We start from the raw sequence: 15,127 nt of genomic DNA on the forward strand, positions 1-15,127 counted from the left end.
CAAACTTGCACCACATAGGCACATGGGCCATGGCCCATAGGGGGCATGGATGAACTTAGAGCCGAAACCGATTCAAACCGACCCAACCCGACTCAAACCGACCAGATCAGTTTTGCTTAACACTGGATCGGTTTCGGTTTCCATCTCAGATAACCCGACTAGGTCGGATCGATTGGAAAAACCTTAATAAACTGACCCAACCCGATCCATAAACAGCCCTAATTCAAATCAATCTCCTATAAAATAGTTTCTCACAACATCCCACAGCACATCCTCGCCATGTATTAAAAACATCTCCCAATAATAAATATCAAAAATGACGAAACATCAATGGAAGATGTTTACTATACACCACGGAGATGTGCCGTGAGAAGTTGTGGGAAACTATCACGTGGGAGGCTGATTTCAACTCCAATAAAAAATAGTTACATGACAGCGGCAAATCCCACGGTTTTAACTCTTGGGCTCAGATATTAACGAGTTGGCATCTCCTACCATCATAATCGTACATCTCACATTGATAATGTTACCCATCATAAAAGTGGGAATGGACCCATTATGTATGATATATATGTATCAGATTATGTTGGAGGTGTTGAAACATATTTTGTTGGGAGGTGATATAGACTTAATACCATCTAAAACAGAATTTTCTACCAACAAATGAGTTTGGATTTCCTCCTATCAAATACATTTCAACATGCCTCCAACTGAGGCTGGATTTAGTCCCATTACAGGTCCCAACGTACATTATAGTTGTACATTGGGGAGCATTAGCATGTTCAACCGTGATAGGTATTTCAGCCGGGTATGTGTGCTTTTGTTTTCAGTTCATCTGGAAATTTCCAATGCATGGCTGCTGTTGGGATCTTGTATTGGGACTTGATCCAAATTTCTTCCAACTTGATTTGACAACCGTGTGGTATGAGATCAAGTTAAAAGCCGAGTTGGAATAGGTTTTGTTGGGAGCATATCTCAACTCCAACAAATGCTCCCAACAATCCTAGCTACGAGGGGATGTTCATGATGTGTGTGGCTGTAGTGGTTGCTTGTTGATAGGGTTGTCAACGAATCAGGATTTGTTCTTTATAGAGTGCACCTCATACCGATCTCATAGCACTATCCCACCATATATTGGGAACATTTCCCTATGAATAACAATACAAAGTAAGGGAGATGTTCCCGATGTGCGACTAAGAGGTATTGTAAGATTGGTGTGAAGAGCAGATCTGGACTTGCTGTCAACGGGTTGAATCTGGGTCAAGGCAGAATGTCTCAGTCCCAAACTGATTATTATTTAATCAGGACAAAATCATAGGCCCACGACCTTCCCAATTAATAACTAGTGCAATTGGGCCCAACCTGGTAGGCCCAATTATATATACTAACAAATATAATTATTTATATAAATAACAACTTAAAACATGATTTTTTATAATACTACTTTAATAAAAATGATAGTAAAATACTAATTTTTTTTAAGTTAACAAATGAAGCATTTTTAATTAAAATTATTTTATATATATTATCTTCAAATTATCATTTTAGAGATGAATATAATAAAAAGAAAACAAGAAATAACCATAACTGATCCAATTATTAATCTGGATAAAATGATAAAACTAAGAAATACTAGTCCACTATATTGATTTTGTTCAGGTAGGCCAGTCAGATAGAACCAACCGGTTGACAGCCCACCATTTAGAGTGTAGATCAGTAAGCACGTTCGGTGACTTAAATATACTAGTAAGCATGTATGTGCTTTGCACATGGCAATTCTCAATGATGATAATGATGGTAATAATGTATCCAAAAAATTATATAAATATATTTTTTTATTTTTTATTTTTTATTTTTTATTTTTTATTTTTATATATTCTTTTTATTTTTTTATTATTAATCAGATGAAAATTGCAAAATGCAAATCTGATTACATAAATACCTCATCTTAATATGTGAAAATCAGATCAAGTTGTGTGAAGTTTCAAGTATCATTGATAAGCCAGCATGTTTGGCTAGATTATTCTTTTCATAATATTTTATCCTTTTGGTGTTTTTTTTTTTTTGCTCATTTATCAAAAAAAAATGTAAGATTCAAATAGAGGGATTGAATGAGATAAAAAGTAGTTCAATTTACAATTTAAACCTCACAACTAAATATGACTAAATTCAAAAATAAGCATTTTAGTCAAAAGAAAATTCCACAATCTTAGAATTATAGATGTGTTCAATTTTTTCTATATTTTTTGTATTTTTGTGTGTAAAAATAATTATGATATGTCATACTTACTTTTTGTTTAATATGATAATTATATAATATTATACATTTGCTTTGTTTGCAACATTTATGTATTTTTTTATTTTTATATTTTTATATTTTATAAATGTTTATTATTTATCTATGACATTAAATGTTAACACATTTGACCCAAAAGTTGAACTATTGATCTTTGCCAAATAGTAAAATAATTTTATTTTTAGTCTGTTTTAAATTATGTATTTCATTTTCATTATCAATAAAAATAATTCTTATTTATTACACTTATTTTTTTAATTTGATTAATAAAAGTATCAAAAATATGTCTAATTTTTTCTACATTTTTATAATTTTCTATATTTATTTCTATTTTAAAAATGTTATTACCTAACTATGACTTCATAAGTTGATGAATTTGATTCAGATGGTTGAATTGCTTAGCCACCACTTGGGTAAATAATGGTTTTGTTTTTGAGTAACTTTTAAAATACTAGTAATTAAGCATGTGCGTTGCACGTATGGATTTTTTCATATTAATTACTTTAATTTTAGATATGTCAGAGTTAGGATAGAAATTGAAAATTAATAAAAGTAACAATATGGTTAAAAATAAACTTAAATACTAAATGTGCACCTATAGAAATTTTAAATAACAATAACAATTATTACTACTTCTACTACTGCTACTACTAAATTTTGTATTCCATTTTTGTCATAAATAAATAAAAAAATTATTTAATATGATGATTACATAACATTAGAAATGTTCCAAAATAACTTTGCCAAAAATGTGTATTAATGAGGGTGGATTTGGCCCTCCAGTGAAATTATGACATCTGGCACCTCATGCCAACTAAGTGCAGCCTCTTGACAAATAGGTAGCTCGCCACTTAGGGTCAGATCAACACCTACAGGCAGCTCGGCACTTACAAGTAGCTCGTCATAGGTAGCTCGCAACTTAGGGGCAGCTCGACACTTACAGATAGCTCGGCATAGGCAGCTCGGCACAGGCAGCTGGCCACTCCACAGGTAGCCTAGAGTCTTACGAAGAGCTCGCCACTTAGGGGCAGCTCAGCGTATCGCAAGAAGATTTCCTATCTGACAACCGTACCTTCCAGATCTGGAGAATGCACCCACGTCTCTGGCCAGGCAGCGTCATCCCTGCCAACTCTGACAATGCCTCATGTCTGATAGGGCCGTACCCTGCAACGATTACCTGCGCCCACCAGCTTAGCCCTGGTAAGTAATGACTGCGGCAGAGAGTCAGAGGTGGTTACACCAGATCTATCAAGACACCGCTATATAAGAGCCCCGACCCCCCAGAGGGGAAGGGGGATGAAAAATGGAGGTAACCCCTGCTCTCTAGCTCTCTCATTTCTCTAATATCATCTTCAAACTCTCTACTATCAGAGTGCTAACTTAGCCATCGGAGTGGCCCTGTCGGGTAAACACCCCCGGGTCCTCTGATTCAGTTCTCGCAGGTCTCTTAGTTCCCGCCATCCACAAAAATGAGCAGATCATCTCTAGCATGGAGGATGGGACCTTTAGCTCCCGCCATCTGCAAAGAGGAGCAGATCATCTCATGCAGAGGGCAATCGGGTTGCACTACATTAGGAGGCTCGCCACCAAGGCAGCGCACCCAGTAGCTCATCAAGGTGTCTCACAACTAGGGAGCTCATCACTAGGTGGCTCACCACCAAGGAGCTCGTCACCAAGTAGCTCACCACTAGGGAGCTCGTCACCGGGTAGCTCACCACCAGGGAGCTCGTCACCAGGTAGCTCACCACCAGGGAGCTCGTCACTAGGTAGCTCACCACCAGGGAGCTCGTCACCAGGTAGCTCTCCACCAGGGAGCTCGTCACTAGGAAGCTCACCACCAGAAAGCTCGTCACCAAGTAGCTCTCCACCAAGGAGCTCGTCACCAAGTAGCTCACTACCAGGGAGTTCGCCACCAAGTAGCTCATCACCAGGTAGCTCACCTCCAGGGAGCTCATCACCAGGTAGCTCACCACCAGGGAGCTCGTCACCAGGTAGCTCACCACCAGGGAGCTCGTCACCAGGGAGCTCGTCACCAGGGAGCTCGTCACCAAGTAGCTCTGCACCAGGGAGCTCGTCACCAAGTAGCTCACCACCAGGGAGTTCGCCACCAAGTAGCTCATCACCAGGCAGTTCGCCACCAGGGAGCTCCATCATCCTCTGAGTCACAAGGCCACCTGGGAGTAGGTCAAATGACGAGGTACTTAGCCAAAAAATTTGTATATCACAAAAAAAAAATTGGTACGTGACCAGAAACGGTTGCATCAATTGGCGCTGTCTGTGGGAACACATGACAAAAAGATAAGTTCCCATCCTACGAAAGATAAGTTCTCATCCTACAAAGGCTAAGTTCTCATCCTACAAAAAGCTAAGTCCTCTCCTCCCAAAAAGCTAAGTCCTCACTTTTTAGAAACTGAAGCTCTCGCTTTATAATTTTCCATTTTGTATGAACTCAAAGACTATGCAGGGAGCTAACAGGCTAAGTAGCTATACCAACTTTACCTTCAATTCAGATAAAACCTCGTCAGTCCTCTTCGTGAGGTCCACCCTACAAAGATGAGCTCTTTGTAGCTTCTGCGGGAGTTGGTGGCCAACAGACTGCACGGGCTTCCTTGTTGGTCGAGCCTTCCAAGGCTCCCGTGTGAGCTGGCGACCTAAAGTTAGTAGTGCTGCCCCCGAAGGACGAGCTCCTAGTAGCTTCTTGTAGGAGTAGGTGACCGGCATTACGAGGCTGACGCAGTGCAATCATAGCTCTAAGGCACCCACCTGGTCAGCTCGACACCTTATAGGAAGCTCGGCACCTAGTCAGTCCGACACCTCATAGGTAGTTCGGCACCTAGTCAACTCGACGCCTCACAGTTAGCTTGGCACCCGTCAGTCCGACACCTCACAGGTAGCTCGGCACCTGGTCAGCTCGGTGCCTCACTGGTAGCTCGACACCTGGTCAGCTCAACACCTCACAGGCAGCTCGACACCTGGTCAATTGGCACCTCACAGGTAGCTCGATACCTAGTCAGCCCGACACCTCACAGGTAGCTCGGCACCTGGTCAACTCGGTGCCTCATAGGTAGCTCGGCACCTGGTCAGCCCGACACCACATAAGTCCAAGTCGCCTCTTTGGCATGGGCAAAGTCAAGAAGAGTGGACTACCAGTCACTCCCAAAGCCTACGGGCCACATTACTGCTAAAAAACCCAGTCGCCTCTTACGGCAATGGCAACACAACTGCTTAAGACCCAGTCGCCTCTTTGGCATGTGCAAAATCTAGAAGAGTGGACTACGAGTCACTCCCAAAGCCTACGGGCCACATTATTGCTTAAGACCCAGTCACTTCTTCAGCATGGGCAAAATCAACAAAAGTGGACTATAAGTTGCCCCCAGAGCCTAAGGGCTACAGTACTAAACTAGCGGAGACCTCCTCACCTTACAGGCAACTCGCCACTTACAGGCAGCTCCTAGAGCCTAAGAAATTGGATCAACGCTTACTAGCTCGTCGACTTACGGACCAAAAGGAGAAATCTACTCCCTTCACCGAGTTACTCTCAGCTCGGGAGTGGGGGGCAAATGATGAGGGCGGATTTGGCCCTCTAGTGAAATTATGACACCTTGCACCTCATGCCAACTAAGTGTAGCCTCTTGACAACTAGGTAGCTCGCCACTTAGGGGCAGCTCGACACCTGCAGGCAGCTCGACAATTACAGATAGCTCGGCATAGGTAGCTCGCCACTTAGGGGCAACTCGACACCTATAGGCAGCTCGGCATAGGCAGCTCGCCACTCCATAGGCAGCCTGGCGTCTTACGAAGAGCTCGCCACTTAGGGGCAGCTCGACGTATCGCAAGAAGATTTCCTATCTGACAACCGTACCTAGAAAATCTAGAGACTACACCCACGTCTCTGGCCAGGCGGCATCGTGCCTACCAACTCTGACACCGCCTCATGTTTGACAGGGCCGTACCCTGCAACGGTTACCTGCGCCCACCAGTTCAGCCCTGGCAAGTAACGGCTGCGGCAGAGAGTCAAAGGTGGTTAAGCCAGATCTGTTAGGACACCGCTATATAAGAGCCCCGACCCCCCAGAGGGGAAAGGGGGATGAAAAATGGAGGTAACCCCTGCTCTCTAGCTCTCTCATTTCTCTAATATCATCTTCAAGCTCTCTACTATCAGAGTGCTAACTTAGCCATCAGAGTGGCCCCGCCGGGTAAATACCCCCGGGTCCTTTGGTTCAGTTCTCGCAGGTCCCTTAGTTCCCGCCGTCCACAAAGATGAGCAGATCATCTTTCGCAGGGAGGATGGGACCTTCAGATCCCATCGTCCGCAAAGAGGAGCGGATCATCTCATGCAGAGGGTAGTTAGGTTGCACTACACTAGGACGCTCGCCACCAAGGTAGCGCACCCAGCAACTCATCAAGGTGGCTCACAACTAGGGAGCTCGTCACCAGGTGACTCACCACCAAGGAGCTCGTCACCAAGTAGCTCACCACCAGGGAGCTCGTCACCGGGTAGCTCACAACCAGGGAGATCGTCACCAGGTAGCTCACCACTAGGGAGCTCGTCACCAAGTAGCTCACCACCAGGGAGTTCGCCACCAAGTAGCTCATCACCAGGTAGCTCACCACCAGGGAGCTCGTCACTAAGTAGCTCACCACCAGGGAACTCGTCACCAGGTAGCTCACCACCAAGGAGCACGTCACCAGGTAGCTCGTCACCAAGTAGCTCACCACCAGGGAGTTCGCCACCAAGTAGCTCATCACCAGGCAGTTCGCCACCAGGGATCTCCATCATCCTCTAAGTCACAGGCCACCTGGGAGCAGGTTAAATGGCGAGGTACTTAGCCAAAAAAATGGTACATCACAAAAAAAAATTTGTACATGACCAGAAACGATTGCATCATGTACTTTTTTATCTTTTGTGTTTTATCTTTTTTTTTAATATTTATTTTTCAATTATGACATCATGAATTTCTTTGAAAAGTTGGATCATTGACCCACCATTTAAATAAGAAAATAGCTTTACTTTTGGATCAGTTTTAAATTATATATTTCATCTACATAATATACATAGTTTTTACCTATCACACTTAATTTTTGTTTGACATAATTAACATATAATTTTTTTATATATTCTTTTGATTACTTGTACTTTTTTATTATTTCTTAAATATTTATTATTTAACTACTATATCATCGATAAATCCATTTGACCCAAACCACTAACCCACGACCCAAAAAGAAAAATAGTTTGATTTCTAGGTTGACACTAAATTTTATATTATATTTCCATTATTGATAAAATCTTATATATATATATATATATATATATATATATATATACACACACACACAGACGAAAGGGGTGCTCTCCCCTTTCAGAAAATGGAATCTTACTATTCATTTAATGTAGACTCGAGCTTCTCCATTGCATGATACTACACGCGTTCATACTTCTTTATATTTTGTTCATTGCATGACGTAACACTTGTTGATACTCCATGCTTTTTTGTTTTCATCATTCTCTCAAACCACTTACCTTATCTCTCTTCTTCGAAATCCTTCTTCCTATTTCCCTCTCTATCTTCCGCCTCTCCGCTCTCTCTTGCCCCCTAAATGCGCTTGCGATTTTTCAGATTTGGTAGTCCGTCCACCCACATGGTTGTGGTTACGGTTTGGTTTGATTCTCTAGCAAGAGGAATTGTTGTTTGATTCTAGCTTTGCTTTATTATATTGCATTATGGTTCCAATTTTGCTAAGTTTTTGTTGAGAAATGAGTTTTTTTTTTCTTTTGGTGGGTTACTATTCTTCTACTCTCTTCAAGACCCAGAGAGCGATAGGATCACTGAGTTGCTAGGACTAGACCTGTTCATGGGCCGAGTAGCCCGACGGCCCGGCCCGACCCGGCCCGCACCCCGGCCGGGCTTGGTCATATAATTAGGCCCGCGGGCCAGACCTCGGGCTTAACACAGTAAGCCCGACTGTGTTTCGGGCCGGGCTCGGGATTTGTCAAAAAAGCCCGGCCCGAGCCCGGCCCGGCCCGACTCAGTATTATATATTTTATAAAATATATAATATGTATTTTATATATTATATAAAATATATAAATAATATAATATTTATTAAAAAATATATTTATAATTTAATATATATATATATATATATATTTTATTCTTTTCTTTATAATTTCAATCTATCTCTCTCTTTATTCAGCTGCTTCAACATTAATAATAATAATAATATAGGCTAAATTTCGGGCCCGGGCCCAGGCTCGGGCTTCGGGCTTTTTATGAGGGCCGGGCTCGGACCCAAATTGTAGGCCCGATGGTCAGGCCGGGCTCGGGCTCGGGCCTTAAAAAAATTTGTTAATACACAGTAAAAGCCCGGCCCGAGCCCGGCCCGGCCCGGCCCATGAACAGGTCTAGCTAGGACATTCGCTCAATACTCCGGATACGTGACAATGAAATGAATATTGTTCTTCTACTTCTCTTCAAGACCCAGAGAGAGATAGGATCACTGAGTTTCCAGGACATTTGCTCAGTACTTCGTATACATGACAATTAATCAACAGGCTGACAAGTCATTGGCCTGAGTCGAGACCACTCGTTTTGTGGCTGAATGAAGGGCCTAGGTGCTCTTCTATGGCTTATGGTGCGGCTAAAGAGATCATGCCATTCCATATCCATCCCGACAGGAAGACCCTCTTCTTCAACCCCTATGCTTGGAACAATCATATGTCAAATTTGAGTCAAACCTCCGTTCTCTCATCAAAACTTCTAAGGGAAAAAGATAATAATTGGCGCCTATATAGATAGTCCTAATCACATTTTTGTAGGGTTGTTCACGGGTCGGGGTGGTCGGTTTACTGGCATTTATCCAACCAACCCGATCTGGTCGGTTTACCTAGAAATGAAACCAAAACCGACCCTATACTAAGTAAAATCGACCTGGTTGGTTTGAATCGGTTTGGGTCGGTTTTGTGAATGATTCTCTCGGTATGAATGGTAAAGGGTTCAAGTCTAAGAAGCGAAGGCTGGATGCCTGGAAATTAAAAATGATTTGATGGATTAAATCTGAAATTTTATATATAATATGCATATTTCCAAAAATAAAATTGAAATATATATATATATTTCCACAAATATATATCTGAAATATATATTAAAACTAAAATATATATATAATATATCTAAAATATTATATATATATATATAAGTCGGTTCAGGTTGGTTCAGTTTCGGTTTTCACACATGAAAACCGAACCATCGGTTTATGTTTTTTGTAACCCAAAACCGATTGATGTTGAAGAAAAACCGGCCAACTCAGATTGGATCAGATCGGATTGGTCAGTTTGGATCTTGCTATAAACAGCCCTACATTTTTGTGTGCTGCAGTGGCAAATATGTTTTTCCTAGAATCTCCAATGGTGGTCGGTTTCTCGTATTCAAATACTTCATCTGACTTGTATACCGCTGGTGACTAGAGGATAGAAGCTTTTTTTTTAATTAATTATTGGTTTGGGTGTTTATGATAATACCCCTATAGTTGTTTTTGTTCTATCTATTCCAGGTCAATATGTTCTGCAATTTTCTTAACTTGTTTACCAGAGAAACAAGGACTTCAGAATCCTTCTATTAATTTCAAAGGTTTCTTGGTAAGTTACTCATGATTACCATGATTATCTGGGTACCTTCGAATATTGGTGGACCCATGGTTTAATTTCTGATGCAATTTACAGAACTCTAAGATCGTAGTGGAAGAGTTATGCATGAACACGATCTTTGTAAAAGAATAAATTCAATTAATTATTTAATCAATTCAGTTATTCTTTTTCTTTATTTTTTACTCTCAATTATTCAGTATTCATCACCTGTGCTTAGCACGGGCATCCCTTGTTAGTTATATCTTATGTATAATATTTATTTTTGTGATTCTTTGTATTTTCTATTTTTAAAAATTTTTTATTTGACTATAACATCACTTCATTTATAAGTTTATTTTAATTTTGGCATTCCATTTTCATCGTTTACAAAAACACTTATTTCGTTTCATACTTATTTTTGTTTAGTATAACGAATATACAAAACTAATGACATGCCCAGTTCTTTTTTGTATTATATATTTTATTTATTTTAAATTTTTATTATTTAATTATGATGTTATTTATTAACAGATTTGACCCCAAATGGTTGAATTATTTACCAACCACCAAGAAGGAAGAAAATGGCTTTGTTTTCAAATTATTTTTCAAAATATTTATTTTCATATTATTAAAATTAATGTTGTGGATTTAATTAGTAGAATTTAATGATGAGAAAAATATATCTTAAATATAGGATTTAATAAGAGAATATATCTTAGATATGAGATTTAATGAGAGATAATAGGAAAATAGTTTTACTTCCAATTGTTTTAAATTCTACACTTCATTTCCATCATTAATAAAAACATTTCTCATTTATAATCAATGTTTTCAACTTATTGTTGACCTGCCCAATTGAATCATTCGAACCCTCACTCAACATTGATTCTAGGGTTGGTTTTGTTGAACCCCTCTCCCTTTTGGTTAAAAATCGTCTAACTTAGGCGGTTCAACCATTGACCTGTTCGACCCAGTAACCAAGTCACAGGTTGCACACTTAATTATGTGCAAACTTTTGGAAGCCATAACTTTGCACTTTGATGCCCGATTGGGGTTATCTTTTTTTTTTATTTGATATCATACTTTTATCATGTCATAGATTTATTCTTAAAAAATCTACGCCATAGTACCGATCTAATCATTCATATTTTTAAATTTTAAATTTTAAATATATTATATAAATTAATGTTAGGGGATGAGGACAAGTAAATGATAAAGACATAAGTTAATATTATATAATTAAATTTAACTTTTATGGCCTACATCAAAATCAATGCAAGTATTCCTTTTATATAATATAGATATAGATGATTAGAGAGAGGTATTACAAATAAACTACAACAGCAACAACAACGGTGATGTTGTCTAGAGGTGTAAAACGGGCCCTGTGTCGGGTTGTAGGCCATGTCAAACTAGGCCATAGGTCGGACCTTGGGCATGGGTTGAACCGGGTTAGATTGTTTTTTTTACATTTTTTTGTTTGGTTTTTTGAAATTTCTGATTTTTTTTTATTTCTTTGCCAAGTAAAAGTGTAAAACTAAAATATTTAACTTTCCTTTGGGATTTGGGAACTATTTAAAAAAATAAGAAATGAGAAATCTAACAAATAAATAAAAAAATACTTAACCAAATAAAAATGGAATAACAAATTGGAAGAAAAATAAGAATTTTATTTCATTTAAATTTGAATAATACAAATTACAAAGCATACAATGGTTGGATAAATTGGAAAATGGAATAAATTAATAAAATATAAAAAATACAATATAGTTACAAATTGAAAATATAAAATTATATTGTTAAAAAATAGCAACAAGTTAAATAAAATTAAAACAAAATTTACAATAATTTGAAAAAATGCTATACAACTATTGTTCATGACTTTTATCATCTATTTAAGGTGAAATATTGGGTGTAGTGCCATGCCCTCCTCTGTCTTGTAACCTGTCATTAGCATCCAGGCAATCTTTAAATCAAATGCACATCTCTATACTTTCATCAATCATACAGCTTCTCTTGTTGTCCAACACCCTAGTACCTGCATTAAAACAAGGCTTCGATAGAACTGTAGGAATCGAAAGGATTAGTAGATCACGTGCCATGGCGGCGAGAACTAGATAATTTTTTGAATGATTACTCCACTAGGCTAAAATATCAAAATTATTTGTTCCCTCACCTAAAGTAGAAAAAAAAATTTGCTTGTAAATAAAAATTAAGTTCATTAAATGAACTTGTTGTTGAGGTAGTAGATTTCTGCCTTTTACTTATTAAATAAAAAACATTTTCTCTTCTACTACTCAGCTCAGGTTCAAAAGTAGAAGATACAACTGTAGAACTTGTAGAATTATTTCCTTATACTTCAGTTTCAAATAAATTGTATATTTCAAATAATAAACTATTATTTCTTTTAATTTCCAATTTCAATATTCATTTTCACAATACGTTTCAAGCAAAATATCTAAACCATCTTTCCTAATCCTAGGATTTAATATTGTAGCTAGCTAAGCAATAAAAAGGAGAAATGTTCTCCCAATATTTTTTAAATTTATTTTCCCTTATTTTAACAATACTTTTAAATTGTGAATTATTTCTATATTTTGCAAAACAATCACTAATCACCATTAATTAATAAGGTAAATTACAACTAGTTAGATAATAAATACTCAATAATTCATTAGTTGCATCATAAAAAATGTTTTAAAAAATCTCTTATACAAAATTATATAAGAGATTTTAAAAAATATTTTCCTCAAATATAATATCACTAGGCATTTTTGCATTATAAAAATTAGTAAGAATTTATTCACGAGAAATACAACTTTCTAACATAGCATAAGTAGAATTTCATCTATGTTTAACATTTAATATAAAATGTTTATATTTTAAATTATAATTTTGACATAAATATTTAAATTCTTGTTTTCTTGCTCCAAAGCTTTTAATATATATAATACAATTTCAAATTTTAGAAATATGAGTAAAAATAATATTTAAAGCATCCTAAATACATAAATTTAAGATGTGACATGCACATCTTATATGAAATAATTTACCATTTAAATATGATTTTAATTGAGATTTTAAAATATTTATTGTTGAATCATTATTACTAACATTATCAAAACTAATAAAAAATAATTTATTCTCAATTCCATAAGCATGTAAAGTATTTAAAATGCTTGTAGCAATAGTTGGGCCAGTATATAGCCATTCAAGCCTAGTAAAAATTAAAATTCTTTTATTTAAAAGCCAATTTTTATCAATAAAATGACCTGTAACACAAATATAACTTATGTTAAATTTAGAAGTTCAAACATAAGAAGTAATTATAACTTTAGAATTAAGATTTGATAACATATAAATCAAATTTTGTTTATATGAATAAAAAATTTTTAAAGCATATATAGGATAATTTTGGTTTAAACCTTATTTCACCAACCTAATTATTTTTATTAAAGTTATTGATGGAGGATGGTTTGACCCGACCCCTTGGGACAATGACACGTGGACCTGACTCGACATGAGCAAACGACTCAGCACCGTAGCCTGACTGCGACTAAGTAACGAGCCTGCAGGACAGCTCGCTACGTCATAGCTTGCTATAGGGGCAGCTCACTACACCATAGCTCGCTATAAGGGGAGCTCGCTACAACGCGAGCTTGAGGTCCCCCGAGCTACTGAAAGGGAATACTCCAAGACAAGTCTATCCCAACTCACAAGCTAGGATAACCAGCTCGCTCCAACACTTAGGTAGGAAAACTGCCCCAAAGACAACCTTGAGAAGGGTCACCTCGAAGTACTCCTAGGAGCTCGCTACAAAGTAGCTCGTGACATGATAGCTCGCGGCTAAGCGATGCAGTGCTTTCAGGAAGCTTCTATCTGACAAGACCATACCTGTCAGGCTGCGCCACGTCTCCTGATCGACGGCACAGTCCCTGCCAATTCAACAGACTACACGCACGTCTCTCGATAGATGGTAGCATGCCTATCCTTCCGGGACGTGTCACTCACCCGATTGGGTAGTACCCTGCAGCGGTCACCTGCGCATCCCTGGCAGGTAACGGCTGCGACAGAAGCCCAATGACGGTTATGCCCGATTTGACAAGAACGCCTATATAAGAGCTCCCTAGTTAAAGGGAAGCTCTCTCTCGAACATCAAAGATCCTATCTAAAAACTTACTTGCTCTCAAGCTAATCTTGAGAACTTAGTGATCCAGTGTGACCTATACTCTTAGCCTCTTTACACTCTTTGCTTTCTCCCCCAGCGTTCTAACTTAAGCTTCGGAGTATTCCCGCCGGGCAAATCCCCCGGGAATCTATTATTAGTTAATAATAATGATGAAGGATGATTTGACCCGACCTATGAAACGGCGGCACGTGGACGCTAACTCGGCGTAAGCGACAACTTAGCATTGTGGTCCGGTACGGCTAAGTGATAGGCCCATAAAGTAGCTCACTACAGGGTAGCGGGGTAAAGGAGGGGCTCGCCACAATGTGAGCTCCGAGTTCCCCGAGCTACCTCAAGGGATATTTCGAGGCAAACTTTAACTTGCAATCTAAGAAAGCCAGCTCGCCCGAGCTCCCGAACAAGGCAAATCATCCAAGGACCAATTCTACTAAGGGTACTTCTGAAGTATTCGAAGCTCGTTGCAAAGTAGCTCGCGAATGGGTCGCACGAGCATTCCCCAGGAAGCTTCTATTTAATAAGTCATACCTGTCAGACTGGGCCACGTCCCTAACTGACGGCGCAGTCCCTGTCCTTTCAACAGTCTGCACCCACGTCTCTCAGTAGGCGGAGGCGTGCCTGTCACTTTGGGGACGTGTCACTCACCCGATTAAGGAGTACGTCCCAACGGCCACCTGCACAACCCTGGTAGGTAATGGGTGTGGCAGGGACCCAGTGGCGGTTATGCCCGATCTCACAAGAGCGCCAGCCCTTAGGGCAGAGGAGAAACTTCCTCTTGAGACCTCTAACCTCTCGAATATAGTGATAAAGCGCGACCTCCACTCTTAGCTTTCGTTTCTCTCTTTACTCCCCATACACAGTACTAACTTAGGCATCGGAGTATTCCCACCGGGCAAATCCCCGGGAATTCTTCCTTTCATCTTCTCAGGTGCCGCTCGTTGCCAACAAGGAGCCAGTCAGCCGCCAGCTAGGAGTGTTCGGATCGCGCCACATCATTTGGCGCTGTCTGTGGGAATCG

Source organism: Nelumbo nucifera, chromosome 1 (genome assembly GCF_055504915.1).
Source record: "Nelumbo nucifera cultivar China Antique chromosome 1, China Antique-T2T, whole genome shotgun sequence".
Taxonomy (NCBI): Eukaryota; Viridiplantae; Streptophyta; class Magnoliopsida; order Proteales; family Nelumbonaceae; genus Nelumbo; species Nelumbo nucifera.